Raw genomic sequence first — 23,536 nt, forward strand, 5'->3', positions numbered from 1 at the left:
TGAGAAAGTAGAGTGCTGGGGAAGAGAACCCTGGGCTCAGCGGCTCGGCAGAGATGGCCACGTGAGGGGACCTCCTGAACGCCTGGGGACAAGGAGGCAAGGCTTCTCCCCTGAGCAGGAAGGCATCTGCAGAGACCTTGCAGGGGAGAGGAGCAGCAAGAGGGCCAGGGCGGGAGGAGTGCAGGGTGAAGCGGGAGGGGCTGCAGTAGTTCGTGGAGGAGGGCAGGGCCAGATCACCTGCAATGAGAGGAGTTCACCTTTTATTGCAGTGACTGCTGGGTGTTCATGAGAGACTTTACAGCTAAATCTGGAATTAAGTGCACTCGTCCCCGACTGCCTTTAGAGTCCGCTGTTTCCCACCTCAGCACTGTTTTGGCATTGGCGCTGGATGGTTCTCAGGTGTTTTGGGGGGGGGGGGAGTCCTCCCCACCGTAGGGTGTTTAGCAACATCCCTGGCCTCCACTCACTGGAGGCAAGTAGCATCCCCTCCCCAGTCATAACCAGCAAAAATGCCTCCAGACATTGGCAAATGTTCCTTGGGGGCCGGCGGGGTGGGGAGCAAAATCACCCTCCTTTAAAAACTACTTCTATGAGTAAGTCAGAAAAAGAAAATCAAATCCCATATGGTAACACATATATATAGAATCTAAAAATTAAAAAAAAAAAAATGGTTCTGAAGAACCTAGGGGCAGGACAGGAATAAAGACGCAGACGTAGAGAATGGACCTGAGGACACAGGGAGGGGGAAGGGTAAGCTGGGACGAAGTGAGAGAATGACATGGACATATATACACTACCAAATGTAAAATAGATAGCTAGTGGGAAGCAGCCGCATAGCACAGGGAGATCAGCTCGGTGCTTTGTGACCACCTAGAGGGGTGAGATAGGGAGGGTGGGAGGGAGACGCAAGAGGGAGGGGATATGGGGATATATGTATATGTATAGCTGATCCACTTTGTTATACAGCAGAAACTAACACAACAGTGTAAAGCAATTATACTCCAATAAAGACGTTAAAAAAAAAAAAAAAGAAAAGAACCACTTGTTTGGACTGGTGAGTCCCAATGTTTACAACTCCAGACATCCCTTGTTATTGGTTCTGCCTCCCTGCGAGGGAGTTTTTCAACTAAACACATTTTGTTAAGTGTTCATTTCTCCGCTGTCTTACGTAAGAATATCGGCCAGTTGGCGTTTCTGATCTGTGTCACCAGGCTGAGTTGATCTCATTCTGTCCAGTATCCAGCAAGGAAGCTTGGTATTTGAGGGCCCTAGTGTGTAGTCTCTGGTAGACATTTTAACCAGTTGAGAAATAGCTCGACCCCGGCTCCCCACCCTTCCCAGCCAGGGAGGAATCCCGAGACCCAGCTGTAGTCACTGGTCTAAACTTCCATTTCGCTGTTTGAAATCAAGGCTTTGGATCCATGTCCATGGAAGAAGTTTCCTCTGAGCTCCAGGTTTCTCCAGGAGTCTCCTTCCTGACTTCTCCCCACGCAGCCTAGAGCAGCGTTATTGTTCAGCACTTACTTATTCAGCGCTTTCCACGCACCCTGCCTTTCCCTGGGCGCAAGGGTGCTGCCGGGAAGGCCTGTGGTCATGTGGGGTGTGCAGATGACAAACAGGAGACTGAGAAAGAAATCAGAGAATTACCGGTGGCGGCACATGCTTTAATGGGCTCAAGGGTGGTGGTCTCTGGAATTACAGGACCCTGTTAGTAATCAAGACACCCTCTCACCAGCCCTGAGCCCCTGCTTAGTCCTGGCTCAGTCCCTTTCAGGAACATTCCATGTATTCATGAACAGTTCCCATTAGTTGACCGTCGGGGGCAAACTCCTTTATTGCTTAGAGGAACAAGCTCTGGAGCAAGCTGTGTCCTGCTCACTGAGAACCATCTCTGTGAAGTGGTGAGAGCTGGTCTCCCTCGGCCTCAGTGGGAAGAGACCCCACAGGGACCTTGAACCTGCCCTGGGTGACAAAACGCCCCGCTGAGTAGCTGGGCAGGTCCTGGGAGGTCGTCTTAATGTTCTGCAGGATGCAAGATGTCAGTTGCTCTCTCCCTCCCCCAGAGTCTTCAGACAAGGGCTCAGAACACAGAAGGGACCTTGTAGCATGCGAGCCTTTGTGCTCAGGTCCTGTCGAAGGGAGAGGGACTCAGGAGGGTGGGGAGGGAGAATGAGTCCCCTCTCCCTGCTGTCCACTTGGCACCATGCTTTTCCCCTCCTCTGGTACATCGGGAGGCTTTCTTCCTCCTGGCCACAGTCAAATACCGCATCTTCTTTCTATCTTTGTTCTCTCTATTCCTCTGGCTGCGGGTGTGTGAATCGGGAGTAGCCGCTTGGCAGGGTGCTGTTAGAATATGCTGCGCACCTGCACGAGTTCTCACCTCTCCTCCCTCCCCCCGCCCCCTCCTCCTCCCACTGCTTACCTGGCCACCACCTAATTCTTCTTTTACAACACAGTTCAGAGAATAATCCACACCAGCTGCCTTAGGGAGTCTTTCAAAGATGCACAACCCGGCCTGTACCCTCCTCTATTTTAGTTAATACCCTTCAGCTCCCCCTGCCCCCCAGCATTGTCCTCAGGTTAATGCTCTAATGTCTCCATGGTCATTACTTGGCTTATAAGGCTCCGGTGGGCGCTGGCTGGGCTTCAGGAAGTGCCCCATCTGGGCACTGAGAGGTGGGCATTTCACCCCCGGGGAGAAATGTGGTCCAGCCACAAAGAGCAGGAAAGACTCAGAGATGGAATAATTCAGAGAGGGTCGTGGTAGGGATGTTGGCTGTTTCTCTGCTGAAATGGGGCCATTGGAGGCTTCAAAGCAGATCTGACTTGTGTTTTAACTGGATCATTCTAGCTGCTGTGCTGGAAATGGTCGGAAAGTGGCAAAGGTGGAAGCAGATGGACCAGTTAAGAGGCTACTGCAGAAATCCAGGGAAGGGATGATGGTGGCCTGGCCACGTGGTTGCAGAGGAGCTTGTGAGAAGTGATCAGATATAAATATATCACAAAGGTAGAATTTGCTGGTGGATTGGAGTACAGGGTGTCAGAAAAAGGGTGATCCCACGATTTCACCTTGAGCAAGTAGAGACTGAAGTTTCCATTTATTCTTATGGGAGATCAGTGGAGAAGTGTGGTGGGTAGGGGTAGAATCATGATGTTTGAGGTGTTAGTCAGGCATTGTTAGACATACAAGTGGAGATATTCAGGAAGCAGCTGGCTCTATGAATCTGCAGTGTGGAGGTTAATTTCGTATGTCAGCTTGGCTAGGTATCCAGACATTTGGTCAAACACCAGTTTAGATATGACTGTGAAGGTATTTTTGGATGGGATTAACATTTACATCAGTAGACTCTGAGGGAAGCAGATTATCTTCCATGATGTGGGTGGGCCTCGTCCAATCAGTTGATGGCCTCAAGGGAAAAAGACTGAAGGCCCCCAAGGAAGTGGGAATTCTGCCTCCAGACAGCCTTCAGACTTGGGCTGCAGCATCACTTCTTCCCCGGGTCTCCATCCTGCTGGCCCACCCTGCAGATTTTGGATTTGCCAGCCTCTACAACAAATGTGTGAGCCAATTCCTTAAAATTCTCTCTCTCTCTCTCTCTCCTATTATTTCTTTGTCTGTTTCTTTGGAAAGCCCTAACTAGGACATGGAGTAAAGGAGTAAGTATTTAGGTACCTATTTGGGAGTCATATTATTTAAGCCTTGAGACTGGGCGTGAACACCTAGAGGGCACATGTGGACAGAGAGGGTTGGTCCACTGGGCTATCCATCCCAAGTGGCGAGATTCAGAAACCGTATGTGTATGTAATATTTACTGAGCACTTACTATGTGCCGGCCATCCTCCATCATTGGATGCTGCCTCTTCTTAAAACCAGACCCATCTATCTCCTTATTTGTTCTGAAAGGTTGGGAAATGGTCCCAGTGGAGCCACTTATTTATTTGACTGATGTTTCGCAATTCCTGTGTCTCAGCTCCTCCACAGTTCTGGACAGCAGAATGGAATCAGCTGTTCCTTCTCCTGTGTCAGAAACAGATTATTCCAGCATCTTCCTCCCAACCCATCTTCAGTTCCCCTAACCTCCAGCCTCTTGAAGCCATTTAGTGTCTCTTGATACCCAGTGATCCCATTTATTAAAACCCGTGGAGCCTCCTCTCTGGCAAGTGTTGGTAAAAATAGCTCTGCAGCCCCAAGGAACAGGGTTATTTGAACTTGGTGACTTAAAAAACCTTTGGGGTGAATAATGAAAAGTGCAGGACTATGGTGACGAATTTCCCTTGCCCTCTTTGTTCCTTGTTTTTTTGTGCGTGAGGCAGAATGTTTAACCTATATTTTCCAAGAACTGTGTAGGTGGGTTGCTGGGGACAATTGATTTTTAGGGAAGTATTGTTCCTCTGGATGTGGAAACCATGAAGCAGAGAATAACATTGAGCAAGAGGCGTCCCGATGAGCAGGTCTGGGCTAATTATGGTGCCGTGTGCTTGGGGCCCTGTGTCGTCTGAGGCGTCACTTCTGCCTGAGTTGGATTTTGCTCTGGACTCAAGGTGACACCCAGGATCCTTGTTCTAGCCAGATGTCAAATGGATTATCTACTTTCTAAGGCTGTGACTGGTTCTAAATGAGAAGAGGTGCAGCCTGGCAGGTAGAAGGGACACAGGCCTTTGTGTAAGGAATACTGAGTTCTAGTTCCCATCCTACCCCTGGCTTGCTGTGTGACCTTGGGCAAGTTTTCTCACCTCTGAGCAGCGGCATCTTCATCTGGGTTGAGTTTGGGCTTGGTCTTCTCTGAGGGATGGGGCTCCAGCCAATGGGAGCATATATACCTTGAATAAAGGACCACCCTGCCCTCAGCATCCAACCAGCTGTTGTCTTGTGTGGGACCAGGGCTGCCAAATACATTTTTGGACTGTGTAATGAAATTTCCTGAATTTTTAGATGTAGGCAGTTAGTTGAGAAATATTTTAAACATCCTGTGGGTGGAACCTGTAGCCAGAAAGAGCCCGTAGGTTTTCAGTTTGCAGCTCCATGCAAACGCGCTGTTCTTCGTGGGTTATCACGGGCTGGGACCCAGGAGCGGAGGGTTGCTCATTTGATTCGTTTTGCCTTCAAGGTACTGGGGGACCAAAGCCAGACTAGAAACGGGGTCATAAGATCACTGTTGCCTAGAGGCCTAGAGGGAAGGTGTGGCCTTCCTTTCCTCGTGGGTGGAAATGTCCGCTGAGGCAGTGGACTCGGTCAGCTGATCTCCTTGGGATGTAACCCCAGATCTAGCCACCAGCCTTGTCTCTGGTTCCATGGACTCTATGGCATTCAGATCTAGAGGGAATCAGATATTTCAGTGTATTCGTTTTTCACTCAGCAATATATCTTGTAGCTTTTCCCTGTGTGTCTACATACCTCACTCTTTTTTAACTGCTGCATAGTATTCCATGGTTTTTTTCAACTATTCCATATTAATGGACATTTTGCTTTTATCTGTTTCCCCTTTTATTTCTACCTCCCCTGATGTCGTGCCGTAGAATTTTTTTTTACTCACCCTCCACTGCACACCTCCTTCCTTCCTCCCCTCCCTCCCTTTCCCTTTTCTCCTTCCCTTGCATCCATCCATCTCTGGATCCACTCACGAAACATGCTCTCCCTACAGATGCGAGGTATCCGGGGCAAAATCCTGGGACCTTGCCTCTGGGAGCTCCAGCCCACTGGGAAACCAGAGGAAAAGCACATTATGGAGACTCCCTGGAAGCAGGTTCTTCAACAGTCTTTACAGAGGAGCCCTTTCTGGCCTTTTGGAGGATGAGAATCTCCGAGGCAGGTGCCAGTCTTTCAAAGGAGGAGTCCGCCTTCGGGATGTTACCATGTCTGCTTCCTGCGACCTTGCAGAACCATCATCGGCTGTCCATCCTCTCCTTTTCCCCATTGCTGGAGGCTGTGGCTTGAGCAGAAAAACCCCAAGGTTGGCTCTGGAATGATGACCCTGAGAAGGTAGAGGTGCTGTCGTGAGTTTGGATGGGTGGCTTTTGCCTTTGGTGTGGAAGCCAGCAGGACCTTGAACAAAGCTGCAAATCGGAAGTCAGCCCAAAATGGATGCAGAACCTCAGGTCTTCTTCTTTCGAGGAAATTAAGTAAAGATGAATAAAAAAGGGAGTGGAGGTGTTGTGTCTCTCAGAGACAGACAGAGAGGACGAAGCGTCTACAGTCACCGCTCCTCTATTTTCCAAATGGGTTTCAGATGTGTATTTTGTGCCAGGAGCTGTGCCGTGCTTCCCTCTCCTTTCGTCCTCTGCTTCTTTCCTCCTAGGCGTCTTGACGGTGATCACAGTGACGATCCACAGAGCATCACTTGCTGGCAAACGGGAGTCTAGGAATGGAAGAATTAGTGTGTGCAGTTCAGAGGCCCGCAACCTACTCTGCTCTTAATCACCTGGGTCACCTGAACAAGTCATTTAAATAACGTTTCTCACTTTTGTCCTCTGTAAAGTGGGGAAAGTATCGCCGTCTTCCTTCTAGGGATGTTGGAAAGGGTACAATGAGTTAATCCATGTGAAACACCTAACCTAACCCTGGAATGGCTACCTGGAATATAGTAAGTGCTCAATAAATATCACACACGTGCATGCACACACACACGTATCTCAAATGTCTCCTTACCTGAGAGGCCGTCCTGGCCACTCTGTGTAAACAGTACCCACCTCAACCCCCATCTCCCTCTCCCGTTCTTCCTCTATTGGTCTCTGTAACACGTATCATATCACCATCTGACCCCCTATGTAGTTACTTGTTTATTTGTCTGTTTGTTGACTATCTTCCACCCCTGCCCCCTCTCGAACCCTGCAAATGCCGAGATCTCTGTTACTTGTATTTAATGCTTTAGTCCCTGGAACGTGGGTAGGTTCCTACTACATATGGGTGGAACAGGTGAGTCTCTATTTTAGAGTTGACCTCCAGGCCCAGACTCAGGCACAGGGAGGTAAAGTGACTTGCTCAAGATCACCCAGCTACCAGCAGTTGAAGAGTCTGGAATCATTTAAATCTAAAGGTTTAAATTCTAATTTAAACCATGAATGCCTCCCTGCCGGTAAAACAAAAAACAAAAAAACTAAGTGTAGTGCCTGCAACACAGTCAGGATTTAGTAAATGTCAACTAAAAGTAGTAGGGGTCATCATTCCTGCAGCAGCTGTCCCCTGCCCCAGGACACCCCCGTTTGGCTGTACCCCAGCTTTCTGAGAAGTAATCAGGCATCAGTGGGTGTAGTCCTGAGAGGATTAGGTGGCACCCAGGCCGGTGGGCAGGTGTGGCGCCGGAATTAAAGTGAGTTCGTGCCCTTTCCTGGAGGGCTGCCCAGTCCAAGGGAGGGAACCGGCTCTCTGTGGAAGACATGAGTTCCCGGTGTGGTGCCTATTTCCAGAGTTGGTGGCAGCTTCCAAAACATGCCAGCGTCTCTCCTGGTTGTGCTTTCACTTGCTGTTTTCTTTCACCCGAGGCCGAGGCGGGGCTTGCAGGGATCTTAAAGGGCAGGAAGTTGTCTCAATTTTCTGGGACCTCGTCCCAGTTGTCCTGTGGTAGGTTTTATTGCTCCCATCTTTAAGATAAGTAAACTGAGTTTCAAGTAAACTGAGTTTCAGGGAAGTGTAAATACTGAAGCCGGGATTCAAACCCAGGCCTGCTGGATCCCAAATACCTCACACCCGTGCCCCACTGCTCAGATGCTCTTAGAGTTGGATTCTGATTTGTCAGCATGTATTTTTTTTTAAGCATCCTTCAACTATTGGACATGTTTATTTTTTTCTTAACTTTTCATTTTATATTGGAGTATAGTTGATTCACAATGTTGTGTTGGTTTCAGGTTTACAGCAAAGTGATTGTTATACATATACATGTATCTATTCTTTTTCAAATTCTTTTCCCACTTAGGCTGTTACATAATATTGAGCAGAGTTCCCAGTGCTATACAGTAGGTCCTTGTTGGCTATCTATTTTAAATATAGTAGTGTGTACATGTCAATCCCAAACTCCCAATCTATCCCTCCGCCTCACCCTTCCCCTCTGGTAACCATAAGTTCGTTCTGTAAGTCTGTGAGTCTGTTTCTGTTTTGTAAATAAGTTCATTTGTGTCTTTTTTTTTTTTTTTTTTTTAGATTCTGCATTTAAACGATATCATATGATATTTGTCTTTCTCTGTCTGTCAGCATGTATTGAGCAATAAGTCCAGGCTGGGTGCCATGCCTCATTTTTTTTTTCTTGTTTGCTTGTTATGGTTTTTAAACTGTTTTCTCCAAACGAGGGGACGGTGCGTGTAAGAGGTACACGAGGGAGGATACTTTGTCTTGTTATCTTGTGATTCTTTGGATTACAGCAGCTGTGGGGAAAGAGCCCAAGCGTTGAAGGAACACTGCCCTGAATTCAGATACGAGCCCAGCCTCTAAAGTTGCTGCGTGATCTGGGTCGAGTAATCAGCCTTTCTGAGCCTCAGTTTCCATATTTGTAAAATGGAACAAGAACTCTTGCTTGGAGAGGACACTGAGGATTTGAGGTATTAAATATAAAATGCCAGGATGCTTGGCATCCTGGTGCTTGGTTGGCCATCGATAAGTTGTGGCTCTTATTATTATTGTTGTCATTGTGTTTTGGGACATGGTCTTATACTTAAATGTTACTTCTTTCTTTGCCCTATTTATCTTTGTCCCTCTTAAGGGTGCAGACCGAGCCTTACTCATCTCGGCATCCCCGCCTTCTAACACAATTCTTGGTACGTGGTTGATGTGCACTAGTGCGGGGCACATGAACGAGTGAATGAATGAACAAATAAAGGGGCCCGTGGCTTGTCGGGACCACTCTGGCCAGCTGTTGGGGGACGTGTTTCCTGGAGTCTTATCCCCTCTTGTCAGATCCAGGCTGGGACAACGGTTCAGTAGTTCCATTGTTCCCAGATAGCACTTCCTATCTTAATGTCTCGGCCAGGGCAGCCCTTGGCCACACCCTGCCCTGCTGTCCTATCACCCACCCCTACTTGGACGCTGGCGGGCTCCCCCCTAGCCTGCCCCGAAGAAAGCTTCCACGGCCCCTCGTCTCCCCCACTTCCTTCAGTCACAACAGTTGTTGAAGGGGGCATTTCCTCTCTCCAGAACTTTTCACATTCCAGTGAAGACCTAGAAAATGCTAAATCAAAATGCTTTGCATGAGCCTGACCCTTCAGAGCTCAACCTACGTCTTCCTGCCTTGCACCCCACTCTCCCTTTGTCTGATTGGTAAGTCAGGACTCATCCCTAGTCAACCGCCGAAGAAACTGAGGCTCAGAAAGGTGGGACTGCTAGTAACACAGCTGGTTAGTGAGAGGGCCTAGGGCCACTACTAGCTCTCCTCACCTAACCAGTGCTTTTGCCACTAGTTCCCTTCCTGGTTGCATTGTTGGTGTGCGGTGCCCTTCTCGGTTTCCAGAAGATCTTTGAGGGGCGTGTCACAACGTTAGTGACGCGGGCGCTCTCAGTCTGTTAGCTCAGGGTGGCCTCCCCCTGCCCTGTGAGGTGTTCAGGGTCCAGGCGTCGTCACACCCACCCAGCCGGGGAGGAAACAGAAGCCTGGAGGGCCGAGTAGCTTCTGGAGGTGACACAGCTTGGGGTGGCGGCACTTTTCCTTCTGCCAGCGTTCCCTTTGCTGCTGAATTTGACTCATAGATCAGTTGTTCTCAAACGGGGTTTCACACTGGAATCATCTGAGGAATTTAAATATCTTGCTGCCAGGACCCAACCCCCATAGATTCTGACTTAATTAGTCAGGAGTGGAGCCCAGGCATTGGGGTTATAACATCTCCCCCCGTGATTCTCTGGTGAAGCAGCATCAAGAACCACGATCTCAGATCATCCCTGTTACAGGGCTGTTGGGAAAGCTGACAATTCTAGCAGTTCCCAAACTCTATTTCAGACCGAGTTCCAGCCCTCCTAAATCAAACCTTGCTCGCCTTTGCTCGGGTTGATGGCCGCTTGCGTTTCAAAAGAACTGGCAGTGCTGAACGCTAGGGGAATAGGGAGATGGAGCAGTCCCAAAGATGTCATGTCTTGTGCCCCTGTTGTGTACTGGACCCTGTGCGAAGCACCTTACGTATATTAACTCACCTATTTCACAATCCATGTACTAGCACAGAGAGACCTCTGCTGATGTTATCCCCATTTCACAGATGAGAAGACTTTCTCAAGCTGGTAGGGGCAGAGCTGGGAATTGAAGACAGAGAGCTGGCTCCAGAGGCCACTGTTATTAATCACTATGTCTGTTGCTCTGCTCTGTGATGAACTGGTTCGCACTCGGCTGAGAATTTGCTCTCACCAGCTGCTCCTTCACGGTGATGCTGAGGCCTCGATCTGATCTGTCACCCTGCTGCTCAAGAGCCTCTATGAGTCCCCATCGCATCTGTGGGGGAAGGGCAAACTCTTCGCACAGCCTGTGAGGGATTCCCCTTACAGTCTGACCGCTGGCAGACCGTTCTTTCACACTCCACGTCACACATGCTGTTAATACTGTTTGAAAAGTTCCCCACCTTTCTCTGCCTGGTGAACTTCTGCTCTTCAATACCTAGCTCAAATATCCTCTTCTCTCATCTACGAAGGAAGAGTCAGTGATGCCTTCCTCTGTTCCCAAAGCTCTTGGTCCCTCCATCCAGGACCACATGGCTCACAGCCTTTTTCTCAGTACCCTCCAGTGGATCATGAGTTCCTGGAGGAGTGGGGCTCTGTCTTACTCATGGTTGTTCTCCTCACTCGGCATCTACCAGTGGATGGCCAGCCTCCCACGTGTAGGATGACGTCCTTTACCTTAGTTCCACTTTATTTCAGCCACGAAGACATATTCTTTTCATCTTCTGAATATCAGAGGATTTTTCTTTTGGTAATGAATTCTTTTCTTCAGGGTGCCTCGGTCTCCACATTGCATAATTGACATTACTTACTGTGTTTTCCTAGGCCGGGCTGAGGTTTCAGAGGCGTTCCGAGCTCCTGTGGAGACTTGCTTCTCTCCAGCCTTGGGCTCTCTGCACTCTTGGACATCTCAGGGCCCAGAAGAAAAAGAAGAAAGCCAACCAGTTCTGGGAGCAGCCTGGGTGAAGAGAGGTAGGTGTCTTGTTTAATGTCCAGCTTGATTCCTGAACTCAACCACCACGCGCCAGACAAGGCAGAAGCAAGAGGAATGGTGTCTCAGCGACCCGAGTGACATTTGTTTGTTTGCTCACGTGCTGTTGTGGGAATGGCAGCAGATGCTCAGCAAGGAGGAGGAAGGTGCTTTTAGGACAGCCCTCCCAGGCTCTAAAGAGGGCGGCACACGGGGAGCCGCTAGCTGTCAAGACCCAGTGTGAGACTTGGCCACAGCTACAGTGAAGGGGGCAGGAAAAGTCGAGCTTAAAGTTGCTGGGTGAACTCTTAGAATTTATTCTGCAGAAATACATGCATAGTTGCAGATGATGTGAATAAGATCTTCATCTCAACATTGTTTGAAATAGCAAACAGTGAGACCGTTTTTATTTACTTATTTCTCTATTTACTTATGGACCTACAATGCCTAGTTTTTATTTTATTTTTTTATTTAAATTGAGGTATATTTGATTTACAGCAGCAGTCCCCAGCCTTTTTGGCACCAGGGACTGGTTTCGTGGAAGACAATTTTTCCACGGAACGGGGTGGGGGACGGTTTCAGGATGATTCAAGCACATTACATTTATTGTGCGCTTTATTTCTATTATTATTACATTGTAACATATCATGAAATAATTATATAGCTCACCATAATGCAGAATCAGTGGGAGCCCTGAGCTTGTTTCCCTGCAGCTAGATGGTCCCATCTGGGGGTGATGGGAGACAGTGATACCTGATGTGTGTTGCTTATGTCCAGTCTACTCTGTAAGATACAGCTTAATTGTCACTTGCCACTCACTGATAGGGTTTTGATAGGAGTCTGCAAGCAATTGATTTATTATGGTCTCTGTGCAGTCACACCTCTCTGCTAATGATCATCTGTATTTGCAGCCGCTCCCCAGCGCTAGCGTCACCGCCTCAGCTCCACCTCAGATCATCAGGCATTAGATTCTCACAAGGAGCGTGCAACCTAGATCCCTCACATGCGCAGTACACAGTAGAATCTAATGCCACCACTGATCTGACAGGAAGCAGAGCTCAGGCAGTAATGTGAGCGATGGGGAGCGGCTGTAAATACAGGTGAAGCTTTGCTCGCTCTCCCGCCGCTCACCTTCTGCTGTGTGGCCCAGTTCCTAACAGGCCATGGACCGGTAGTTGTCCGTGGCCCAGGGGTTGGGGACCTCTGATTTACAGTATTGTATTAGTTTTGGGACGACAACATAGTGATTCAAAATTTTTACAGATTAGACTCCATTCATAGTTGTTATAAAATATTGGCTATATTCCCTGTGCGGTACAATATAGGCTTGTAGATTATTTATTTTATATGTAGTAGTTTGTACCTCTTAATCCCCTACCCCTATCTTCAGTGCCTAGTTTTTAATCAGATTACTGGATATGTGAAGTAACAGAAGAATTTGACCCAAACTTAGGGAGAAAAATAGTCAATAGAAAACAGAGGGCTTCCCTGGTGGCGCAGTGGTTAAGAATCTGCCTGCCAATGCAGGGGACGTGGGTTTGTGCCCTGGTCCAGGAAGATCCCACATGCCGCGGAGCAACTAAGCCCGTGCGCCACAACTACTGAGCCTGCGTGCTGAAACTACTGAAGCCCACACGCCTAGAGCCCATGCTCTGCAACAAGAGAAGCCACCACAATGAGAAGCCCATGCACTGCAACGAAGAGTAGCCCCCGCTCACCACAACTAGAGAAAGCCCGCACACAACAATGAAGACCCAAAAAGACCCACAGCCAAAAATAAAGAAAGAAAATAAAGAAATAGGAAAAAAAATTTTAAAAAAAGAAAACAGAATGGAATTGAGATTTTTGAGCTAAACTCACACTTGCCTGATCAATTGATTTTATTATTATTATTATTATTATTATTATTAGGTTCACAGAAAAATTGTGTGGAAAGTATAGAGAGTTCCCATATATCCCCTGTCCCCACATGCAGCCTCCCTCACTAGCAAGAATGGTATATTCTCCCTCCTGCGCCAGAATGGTATATTTGTTACAACTGACAAATCTACATTCTCCAACACATTGTTATCACCCAAAGCCCATAGTTTATATTAGGATTCACTCTTGGTGTTGAACATTCTATGACAACTGTATAATGACATGCATCCACCATGGTAGTATCATACGGCACAGTTTCACTGCCCTAATAGCCCTCTCTGCTTCCTCTGTTCATCTCCCCCAATGAGACACAATTTACATGCTCCTCAGTTGGGGATCAGTTGATTAAATCACAATACCTCCATATAATGGAGTACTCTACAGCTGTTAAAAAGAGTGGGTGGCTTTATGAAGTGATACGGAACACTCTTGAAGTTCTATTAACCACTGTCGTCCTTAACAATGTTGATTTTAAAAAATGAAAAAAAGGAGGGCATATCACAGCGTGTAGCGTGTGTAACCTAATGGCTCCACTCATGCATGTCCACCACTCCCAAATCAGCTGCCTGTACCTCCTACGTCCACACTTAACACAGTCTGTGGTTCCTGCCTCTGTTGATCTGTAAGTCCCAGAAGGCAGACCCCTCCAGGAGTGCGGGATCTGTCCATCTGCAAGGATATTATCGCCTGGGCCAAGCCCAGATCCAGGCACACCACAGCCTTTCCATTAGTATCTATGAACGCATGAATGATGAACGGAGGGGGGAGTTTTCTTTCCACAGTGTCCTTCTGCCTCCTGCTCCTCAAACACATGGGCTGGAGTGGAAGCCCCGGATGTCCCTTCTCCTCTCCTGGGTACCGTCCCTGGCCTACCCACCCCCGCCCCTTGAGTTTCCATGCTCTGCCAGGCTTCATTATTCCCCAGATTACAAAGACTCAAGAGGATGGGGGGAGAGGCTTGAAACGCACCTTCGAGATGACAACATGTAGCTGACACTGTCAGTCAGGCCGATCTGACTTAATTGATTAATTTCGTTGTATGAGCCAAGCGACCCAGCAGCTGGGATCGGACTCCTGATCTGACAGCAGGCTGGTGAGTCAGACCCGATGGGTTTGATTCCACGCGCTGGTGTGGCTGCCCATGTGACCTTGGCCATGTTACTTAACCTTGCTGAATCTCAATTTCCTGATCTGTAAAAGGAGGCTAAAAGTGCTTCTCTTGAGGTTGTCGTGAGGATTAAATGTGATCACATAAGTGAAAGTGCCCTTTGAGGAAAGAGGAAGGCGAAAATGCTTATTGGGTGAGGAGAAAAGTGAGGCAGGCCCGCTATTGTCCTCAGGTGCTGCATCCTTCCCTGGGAAACAATCCTAACTCCAAGTCAGAGAGGTTATAATTTGGCTCTTACTGTTTTATTCAGTGCACTTCTCTCAGCCTCCCAGGGCTTTCAGCTTAAGCAAATAAATTATCCTGCACCGCCGGGCTCTGTGTTCTGTAGCCAGCCATATGTTTGAGCATGATAGAGATTCTTATCCGGCCAGGTAATATTACACAGCAAGGGATGACATTTCTTATCAGAGGCGCTGTGGAATCAGAGATAGGAGCCCTTTCTTTTTACCGGCAGCCAGGCCTTCATGTTCAGGGCTGGCAGGGAGGGTAAGAGGGGCAGGCCGGGGCCCAGAGTGGGCGGCTTGGGCTGCAGTGGCATCAGCTGGCCCTCTTCTCTCAAGACAGCCACTCCCGATGGCCTGCCTTGACGGATGTAGGCTATTTTGAGATTTTTGCATACGATAGAAACAGGGCAGGGCCCGGGAGTGTGAATGAGGAAGGAAGGAGAGAGCCTGATGCTGCTGGACCAGCTTGGGGTGGAGGCATGTGAGGCGTCTTGCCCTTGTACAGAGAGGCAGGCGGCCTCCTGCTGCGGAGTCCAGGCCGTTCGCCGGCCCCGTGGATTGCATGGTGGAGGCAGCTGAGGCCCAGGTACCTACCAGAGTCTTGGCTGTGGGAGTGACAAGGTGCTGGGTAACCTCCGTGTCCCCGTCAGGAGGCCAACCTGTGTGGATGCAACAGGACGGGTACCACACGGGGCCCTGGTGCCCTCGGGCTTCTGTTTGGGAGGCACTGGCAAGTGGGAAGGCAGGAAGGGAGTGAGGTCAGGGCGTTTACTCCTCTGCTTCCTCCCTGCTGGGTCCCTGAGTGGTACGGGCAAGGTCTACACAGAGGAGCCTGCGTTAGAATCCTGATTCTGGGACGCACTCGCTGTATATCAGGCAAGTTGTTTACCTCTCTGCACCTTGGTTTCTTCATCCAGTTTTCTTTCCATCTCTCACCATTTGCCTTTGGGTTCCATTGATCTCTGTGCCTGTCTTTGGCCCTGAGATGCCAGAGGAAGGGGCACTGCTGGGTCCCCCAGGGCCTGAGGCCAGAGCTCAGTGTGGACGAAGCTCCAGTGTAGACGGAGGTGGTCAGAGTGACCACGTGATTTGGGTACCGCGACCTCTGTGGGGGACACGTGCTCAGGGCTCTTCTCGACCTGTGTTTTGGGAAGTCCTGCCCTGCTCTCAAGCAATAATCTTGCTCTCATCAGAAAGGAGAGGAGAAGTGGTTTCTCCCTCTCCCCGGACCCCGTCCAGCCGGCGGCCCTGCTCCTGCTTCCTTCCGGCTGGTCCCACTTCCTGTCTTCCTCCCTCTCCCCCTGCCTCTCCCGCGCCGGGCCTCGTGTCGGGCATGCCGAGTTTTCCTGTCCCTCACCTCTCCTCCTCCCCGTGGCCAAGTCCAAATTCTGCAAGCACAGCTCTGACCGTGTCCCTCTCCACTCGAAAATAGTCTAACCTCTTCGCGTGGCGTTTAAGGTCCACCTCACCATCACCCCGCCCTGTGATTTTATCCTGGTCACCTTTGGGTGGGACACTGGTCCTGGTAAGCAGGTCGCCTCCTTGTCTTTTGAACCTGCCACTGTCTCTCTTTGACTTTTATGTTTTGTTCTCGACGTTTCTTCCTCTTTGGATGCCTGAGGGGTCCACGGGCTCTGGCCACCGACAGGGCTGTGTTCAGCCGCAGCTCTACCGGCGGCTGGCTCTGTGACCGTGAGCAAGTCGCTTCACCACCCTGAGCCTCAGCGTCCTCAGCCGTGACGTGGGCTGCTAGCTCGTGTGCCAGGGCTCCTGTGGGAAGAACTTGTCTAAGGGCTCCTGCTGGGGTTTGGCTCATGGCAGGTATTCAGTGAGTGGAGGCTCCCCTCTCTCTAGTGGGCTATCCCTCTGTATCCAGATCCCACCTGAGCTCAAGTTCCCTTCCATCTTTAGGTTCTTCTACCCTGAAGTCATCTTCCTCTGTTGAAAGGTTTCTGACTTCCTCGTGTCTGGACAGCAGGAATGGACCTCTTCTCTTTCTGCCCATGCTGACTTCCTAGCATGATGTGGATTCCTTTAGGGCATTAACTGTTGACTAGTGGTTATGGTTTTGGCTTGGCCACAGGAACCATTGATTTAGTGACTGAGAAGTTGACGCCAAGGGAACGGAAGAGAGTCATCTGTTCTCTCGTTGAATGTAATTCGATTGAGTGCACGTGATATATCAGGCACTGGGGTTACAAGGAGGTGTAAGAGGGCAGCTGCCCTCACAGAGCCCATCTTCCAGCAGGATGGCTGTCCAGGCCTGGACCGCAGATCTGGAAAGACATGGGCCCCTCCCTGAAGGTAGCTCAGAGCCTGGTGTTGGATGGGGGCGGGGGGTATGGGAGAAGTTCTCTGCCCAAGGAGAGGATGCCTCCCTTGAGATGGGTCAAAGAGGATGAGGTCCCCCTTCAAGATACCACTCTTGGCCTTGTCGGGTTGTACATCTAATTTTCAGACGTCTCCCAGTATCCCCACTATGGCTTCCCTTCCTGCCAAGGGTGTGGGGGTCAGCTCCGAGGTCACCAGCACCTCTCAGCATGGACCTTCATAAAGCCTTGAGAAGTAAAGTCCACTGAGAGAGATGTTCTAGAACATTCCAAGCTGGCTAAGCAGGATGGTGCCTTGAGCACGCAGGGCAGCTTGTCCGTGGCCAGGACAGTGGGTGAGAGCCAGCCAGCTGACCATCCTGGCCAGCTTATGGACTCTCTCCTCATGAGCCTCAGGCACCTGGGGCTTCAGCTGAGCTTTTTTCTTCCCTCCACCACCAACACTCTTATCCAAGTCACCCTGCCTAGATCACAGCAACAGCTTCCAGATTTGACTCCCTGGATCCAATCTCACCCCTCGGCAATCCCTTCTCCACTCAGCAGCCAGCATGACCTTCTGAAGTGGGAATCCACTTGTGTCTGACCCATAACATACGTAAGCCTTCCCATTTCTGCTCCTAAAGACCAAAATCCCTATGGGGCTCCTGTATGAGTTGGCCCAGCTGCTCTCCTTCTTACTCAGTGTTCTCCAGCCTCACCGACCTCTGCTGAGTGGTACAAAACTACCCTGTTTCCTGCCGCCCCAGGGCCTTTGCGCGTGTCATTCCTCTGCCTGGAATGCTCATTCCCTCCGTCTTTGTGTGGTGAGTGCTTTCTGACCCTTAAGCTGTCCTGTTGTTGTTTTCTCCCATTCACTCCACTTTTCCGTCATAGCGTGATCTATAATGACATGTTTATTTGCGTTTGTTTCACATCTGTTTTCCTCCACTAGGCTGGAATCCTGTAAAGGCGAGGATGAAGTCAGTTTTGTCTACCGCAGTTATGACAATAAAAGCTAGTGCTTTTATCACACCAGCCATATGCCAGGCACTGTTGTAAGTGCTTCATTTTTACCAAACCCTATAATCCTCAGAAGCCCCTCCTGAGGTGTTAGATACTGCAGCAGTCCCCAACCTTTTTGGCACCAGGGACCGGTTTCGTGGAAGACAGTTTTTGCACGGACTGGGGTGTGTGGGTGGGGGATGGTTCAGGCGGTAATGCGAGCGATGGGGAGCGATGGGGAGCGATGGAGAGCGGCAGATGAAGCTTCGCTCGCTTGCCCGCCGCTCACCTCCTGCTGTGCAGCCCGGTTCCTAACAGTACCGGTCCACCGCCCCGGGGGTTAGGGACCCCCGAGATACTGTTACTGCCTTCATTTTACAGGTGAGGAAACGGAAGCACAGAAAGGTTAAGTAATGTGGCCCAGCTCTCCCATCTAGTAGATGGTAAAACCAGGACTCAAAGTGCAGTAGCTCCGGACCCCTCTGCCAAGGCCTTCCCCAGGGGTGCTCAGTGAATGGGCAGTGCACGAATCAAAGGGCCACTGTCCCATCTCTCAGGGAGGTTCTCCTTGAAGTTTCTGCAGTGGGTTCAGGGCTGGCAGCATGGTAAAGAGAAGGGGACCTGGGTTGCAGTGTGGGCTTCCCCATTCAATAACTGGGCGACTGTCTGCAAATCCCTTAACTTCATTCACTGAGCCTTGCTGTTCTGAGCTCAGACTGGGAGGACTGCCAGTCACCTGCGTGATAGGAAAGGAAAATCTGAGAGCGTATAGTGTGTGCTCTAAAAGTGTTACCTGCCTTGCTCTCTTAGAGGGCTTCTTGGTTTTGGTTAGAGTATGTGCCACCCCCTTTGAGCTAGAAGTGGGGAGATCTTGGCTGGGGTGACAAGGAGAAGGGCTGAGGCTCAGGTGCTGCAGGACATGGAGGGGGTTGGACTTCAGGCATCCCCTCCCCTCTCTTCTGCCCTTAGTGTGTCACTACTTAAGTTGGAGTTTTCACTGACACACAGTTACAGGGCCAAGGGAGAGGAGTTTGGTGATCCCCTGCCCATGCCAGGAGATGGAAGGGCCCTTAAGAGCATCCTGAGTCTCTAGACACTGTGGCAAAGAGCTGCATTTTTTACTGGGAACCTCCCTCTCCCAGTGTCTTCCTCTCACTTCTGGGGATCTCTGCAGCCCCGGATGATGCCCCCTCCTGACCCAGAGACAGTGGCATTTAGAGTCATAGGGACCTTGCTCCAGCAATTAGTAAGTGTAAGCCCTCTACTAATATTCTGAAGGCAGAATGGGTTCTGATCGTGACTCCATCGTTTACTAGCAATGTGATCATGGATGAGTTTCTTAATGACCTGGTGCCTTGGTTTCCTCACCTGTAGAATGGGTTGCTGACAGTAGTGTTTGTCATTGGTAGACTGAACTATTGGTCCCAGTTCTTCACTCCTCCATAATAAAATTAACACATGTATACCTTTGCCATGGCCTCAAGGTGGGTGAGTGCACTTCTTCACCTTGTGACTTTGGTCTTGGCCATGTGACTTGCTTTGGTTCATGGGATGTTAGCAATATCACCGGAGTGGAGGATGGAAACGTGTGGATGCAGTTGGGCTTGCTTTCCTGTGTGCCTTTCATCATGACAACATGCCTTTGGTAGCATCCAACCCACAGAAGATGAGGGACTTGGAGCAGATTCAGAATTCACACCTAGCACGGAGCCAAGCTCAGACAGACCTTCCCTGTATCGTCTAACTGCTAGCTGACTAACAGACACGTGAGTGAGAAATAAATGCTTATTATTGTATGCTGCTGAGTTTGCGGTATTCTGTTAATGCAGCATTCTTGTAGCCATAGACTAATGTAACACCTCATGAAATTATTATAAAAAGTATAATTAATAAAGTGAGTTGGTTCACGTATTAGTTTCTTATTGCTGCTGTAACAAATGACCACAAATTCAGTGGCTTAAAACAACACAAATGTATTATCTTACAGTTCCATAGGTTAGAATCCAAGGTGGGTCTCACTGGGCTAAAATCAAGGAACACAGGGCTGGTTCTTTCTGGAGCCTCCAGGAGAGAGTCTGTTTCCTTGCCTTTTCCAGCTTCTAAATGCCGCCTGCGTCCCTAGGCTTATGGCCCCTTCCCCCATCTTCAAGGCCAGCCACATGACCTCTTTTCATGCCTTTCTTCCTTAGTCACAGCTTTCTCTTCTGCCTCCCTCTTCCATTTTTAAGGACACTGCTGATTATATTGGACACACGGAAACAATCCAGGATAATCTCACTATATTAAGGTGAACACATTAGCCATTTATTTCCATCTGCATCCTGAATTCCCCTTTGCCATGTAACCTAATGTAGCCACAGATTTCAGGGATTCAGGCACGGGCATCCTCGGGGGACCACTATTCTGCCTACCACAGCACGTCAGGCACTTAGAACAGGGCCTTGTACGCACTGTATACTTGTATACATACATGTTAGTATTATGATCAGCCTTAGCTTTGACATCTGTGAGATGAGTGAGAGGTAGTCCCATCTGATGTCCACACAGATCCTCAGAAAAGCTTTGTTTTCCTGGACATGTTGCCCCCAGGAGACATACTGCAACCCTTGGTCTTGGATAGACTGGAGGCAGTGGCCTTGTAGGAAGGGGGTGAGGTCAGTTTCCTAGCTGGCTTTGGAGCAGACCAGAGGTTCTTTAGGGTGATGATGGTGCTTTCTGATTAAATATCGTAACGACTCTCCTTTTGTCCTCACTATCAGTCAGTAGAGCCCCTAGCACAGGGGACTGGCCAAACGACCAACAGGGCTGGGGTGAGTCAGTGCAGAGCGGCCAGCCGGTATCTCCGTGTGCCCATCTGGTTCCGTCCTTCATTTGACGGATCCCTCTGATCTTCCTGCATACAACAGATTGCAGGGAAAAAGAAACTTCCTGGCACAATTGATACCAATTTGAAGGAAGCAGCTGGCTTTGGTGGGGGCAAGGAAACAAAATCCAGTGACAGTGGTAATGTCTCACCAGCCTGCGTTAATTGAGGAACTGCTGAGTGGCTGCAGGACACGTCCAGAGGTGTGGGAGGGTGTGAATTCCTACATAGGTAACTTAGAATCCAGTGTAGGAGCAGAGTGGTATTAACCATAGGAGGAGAAGAGCCTGGGTTTGGGGTTCCTGGGTTTTGAAGGTTCTATCAGTGACTTACTGTGTTACCATGAGGTCAGTGACACCCTCTGTCCCCTGGTTTCCTTACAGTGGCAAAGTAGAGTTTGCTGGATTTCTTTCCCCCCCGTCAAAAGTAAATGCTATGGCAATGACCAGTGCTAAAGATGAAACTAAGGAGAATCATGAAAAGAACTTGATAGTTCTTTGGACATCACCAAGCTTACCTGGGGAAATGAGGCCAGAGAGGTGAAGTATGGTCTAACATCACACAGCCAGCTGGGGGTAAAGCCAGGTCCTGGAACTCACCATGGTTTCCTCCCTCCTTTTATGTTATTTAATTAATTTATTTATTTAATAAATTTATTTATTTTATTTATTTATTTTTGGCTGCGTTGGGTCTTTGTTGCTGCGCGCGGGCTTTCTCTAGTTATGGTGAGCGGGGGCTACTCTTGGTTGCAGCGCGTGGGCTTCTCATTGCAGTGGCTTCTCTTGTTGCGGAGCACGGGCTCTAGGTGCGCGGGCTTCAGTAGTTGTGGCACGCGGGGTCAGTAGTTGTGGCTCGCAGGCTCAGCAGTTGTGGTGCACGGGCTTAGTTGCTCCGCCGCATGTGAGATCTCCCCGGACCAGGGCAGATTCTTAACCACTGCGCCACCAGGGAAGTCCCCCTCCCTCCTTTTAAGTAGACATTCCATGCTGCCATCTTTGTCACTGTCACCTGTTGACCGAAGCAGAGATGGTCCATTTCAACCACGCCTGTTGACCTTTTACTCTAGGCTTATTCTCCACGTGGCTTTGGCGGGGCTGGTAGCTTCTTGCCACATGCTTCAGACACCCCACGGTTAATTTGACAGGCTCTAACTGCAAGTGTCATTTGTTTTGCTAATTGTGTGATTCGTGACGGTAAATCGTGACCGTGGGCTGGGAATGTTGGGTTCAGGTTTGCAGGGCTAACTGAATCAGAGTGGGGAAAATGCAGTGTGAGCGTTACTTTTATGTGTCAACTGGCTAGGCTATGGGGTGTGTGTGTGTGTGTGTGTGTGTGTACACAGGCAGGAGAAATTGACTCCAACTCTCAATGGACAGAAATGGGAGGAATTCTGGGCAGATATCGCTGGACATGGCCTACCCCAGGGTGCAAGTTGTACATTTCAGTTTATGACTCTCGGTGTCTCCTCTGTTTAACCTCTTGGGTTATCTGTTCTAATCTAGTGAGGGTGCACAGGAACTCTGGAGCCAGTCTACCTTGTTTCAAATCCAGCCTCTACCACTAACTGGCCGTGTGACCTTAGGCAAGTTTCATATTCTATCCATGCCTCAGATTCTTCATCAGGAAAATGGGCTATTAGTACTACAGTAGAGATATACGAGGATTAGTTGAAATACGTGTGTGTGTGCCTTTACCTGCATGTATATATACACGTGTACATATACACTTGCACATGTATATATATGTGAATATGAGCACACACATAGGGATATGTATGTACACATAAGCGTGTCTGTATGTATACATGTATATATATATGAAAATGTGTGTATATATACACATTCGTGGCTTTATGTAGACATGTATATGTATATACTCACATGTGGTTTTGTGCATTATACATGCATATGTATACATGAAAGCATATGTGTGTATGTATATGTGAATATATGGTTTTATATATATATATATATATATTATATATATATGCACACACACACACATAATATATATAATTTAGTGCATAGCTCATACTGATATTTCCCTGTTTATACATATGTTTGCAGCCTGCAGAGACGTCCCAGCCAGCCTTGCCTTGGGCCCAGTCCCAGTATTTTCCAGAGAAATTTTACAACTGGACCTGAGAGCTGGCGCCCAGCTGGGCCTTGAACTGAGGCCTTCTGAGACCAGCGCCTGGTCCTTTTCTACCCAGGGAGCGGTTCCCAAGCCTGCCCTTGGGGAGTGTGAGAAGCTTCTATGGGGCCTGGTAAAATGCAGATTACTCACAGGCCCCAAGCCAGGCCTCCTGAAACCAAGGAGTAGACCCAGACTCTGAATATTTAACCAGTTGCCCCGGGGTGATTTTGATGGAAACCCACCCCTCGCTGCTCTGCTCCCCGCTGCACTCCCAGCTGCCCGGTGCCGCCTCTCATGGTGCCATCTACACTGTCTGGTGAAGACGCGTTCCCTTCCCCTCTCAGAAAAGCCTAGTGCATTCTACTCACGCACGCCAGGATCTCAGAGGGGCACAGAGCACAGGGCCGGTCTCGTATTTGGATTTGCAGTCGAATTTAGCTTTCCCACATCCCTGAGAAAGACATGCTATCCTGGCCTCACCTTTCCCAGGCTGAGCTGAGGTCAGCCTTAGCTCTGGGTAGCCAGACCACCCTGGGCCTCCTCCCCTTTCATAATGAGCTGATTTCCCCCAAGGTACGGCTTCTGGGTGATGCTACCCCATGGCTTTGTTAGTTCCCTGAGTCTCTCCACTAAGAAAAAGACAACTGCCATTTATTGAATATCTATGCTGTCTACATACATTGCTCTGATTATTACCCTGCAGGAAAGATATTATTATCCTGAAGCTAGGAGAGAATAAATAATCTACAAAAGGGCACGGAGCCAGCATTCAAACCCTGTTCACCTAACTAGAAAACCTTTTTTTTTAACTATACCAGAGG

At 49.2% G+C, this 23,536-nt stretch overlaps 1 protein-coding gene across 7 annotated transcripts in view; it reads left to right on the forward strand.

The window, feature by feature from the left end:
- The window catches only part of LOC309647105 (uncharacterized protein), a 408,982-nt gene that overhangs the window by 198,864 nt on the left and 186,582 nt on the right, over positions 1-23,536 (forward strand). For all 7 annotated transcript variants that reach the window (XM_082434106.1, XM_082434108.1, XM_082434107.1 and 4 more), the window contains one exon: positions 10,949-11,095. The gene's annotated coding sequence lies outside the window, so the exon portion shown is untranslated. The remainder of the gene's footprint in view (positions 1-10,948; positions 11,096-23,536) is intronic.

This window comes from Balaenoptera physalus, assembly GCF_965194825.1.
Source record: "Balaenoptera physalus genome assembly, chromosome: 17".
In the NCBI taxonomy this organism is placed as follows: domain Eukaryota; kingdom Metazoa; phylum Chordata; class Mammalia; order Artiodactyla; family Balaenopteridae; genus Balaenoptera; species Balaenoptera physalus.